The sequence below is a fragment of the Octopus bimaculoides genome, chromosome 26 (genome assembly GCF_001194135.2).
Source record: "Octopus bimaculoides isolate UCB-OBI-ISO-001 chromosome 26, ASM119413v2, whole genome shotgun sequence".
NCBI lineage: Eukaryota > Metazoa > Mollusca > Cephalopoda > Octopoda > Octopodidae > Octopus > Octopus bimaculoides.
The window spans coordinates 20,447,465-20,448,974 of NC_069006.1; the positions used below are offsets into that span (position 1 = coordinate 20,447,465).

A 1,510-nucleotide genomic window follows, 5' to 3' on the forward strand; every position below is an offset into this window, starting at 1 on the left:
GGTTGAGCCTTGTGGTGGCTGTAGTGGTGGCGGTGGTAGTGGTGGTCTTGGCGGTAGTGGTGACAGTAGAATTTACTTTTGCTGCTGCTGCTGGTGGTGGTGGTGTTGGTGATGTTGTTAGTGATGGTGACGGCTGTAGTGGTGGTGATGGTGGTGGTGCTAGTGGATTTACCGTCGTTGCTGCTGTTGCTATTGTTGTTGTTGTTGTTGTTGTTGTTGTTGTTGCGGGATCACTCCACGTCTGGGAAGCATCTGTGAGTCGAACAGCTTATTTATACAGCAGACGTTGACAAGAGGGGAAAGCTACGGCATGTGTGCGTGCATTCAAGTGTGTGTGTGTGTGTGTATGTTTGTATATGCATGTGTGAATGTGTATGTGTGTATGTGTGTGCGTTTGTGTGTGTGTGCATAGGTGTTTCCTTAGATGTGCTGATGTGTGTGAAAGTCAATGTGTGTTTCTGTAAGGGTTTAATGGTGTGTGTATCTCACTGTGTGCGTGCGTGCATGTGTGTGTCACTGTGTGTGTGTGCACGTGCCATTATATATGTGTGTGTGTATGTCTGCTATTGTGTATGTGTGTGTGTGTGTGTATGTCATTGTGCACATGTGTGTGTATGCCATTGTTTATGTTTGTGCATATGTGCCATTATGTTTGTGTGTGTGCATATCACTATGTGTGTGTGTTTGTGTGTGTGTGCCATTCTGTGTGTATGCATGTGTGTGTAGGTATTCCTATGTATGTTAATGCATGTGTGAGGATATAAAGAAGTGTGTAGATGTTCTTAAATCTGTGTTAATGAGTGTGTGTGTGTGTGGGTTAGTGTGTACTAGTGCATAGATATACCTATGTGTGTGTCAGTTTGTGTATATATGTGTGTGGGGGTGTGTAGGCTAATCTGAATATGTGTGTTCATGTATGTATGTGTGTGCGTTGCTGTTCAAAAATGTGTATTAATTTGAACGTGTGTGTACATATGCGTGTATGTATTTCTGTGTGTGGGTGGCTGTTGTGTCTATGTATGTGTGCATATGTGTGGGCGTATCTGCGTGATTGCGTACATGTGTGTGTGTGTGTGTGTGTGTGTGTTTATGTATGTATGCATATGTGTGGGCGTGTCTATGTGTGTGTGTGTGAATCATTTGATGAGCTGGGGTATTTCTGAGTGGGTGCATAGAAATATTTTACGGATAAGTGTAGCTTGTCACTATACGTGTACGAATGATCTTTTATATGTGATTGCGTGTGTGTTTGCATGGTTGCATTTATATATATGTGTGTGTGTGTGTGTTTGTATACACATACCTGAATATATATATATATCCATACATACACACACATATATATGTATATACATTCATACATACATATATATATATATATAAATGATATATACATATATATGTGTGTGTGTGTGTATATATATATATATATACACACATACATATGCATATACACATACATACGTACATACATACATATATATACATACATATATATATATATATATAT

The 1,510-nt window shown here is 39.6% G+C and overlaps 1 protein-coding gene across 1 annotated transcript in view; it reads right to left on the minus strand.

The window, feature by feature from the left end:
• LOC106869026 (transmembrane protein 272) overlaps positions 1 to 1,510 on the minus strand; it is a 17,492-nt gene that overhangs the window by 10,099 nt on the left and 5,883 nt on the right. The window lies entirely within an intron of this gene.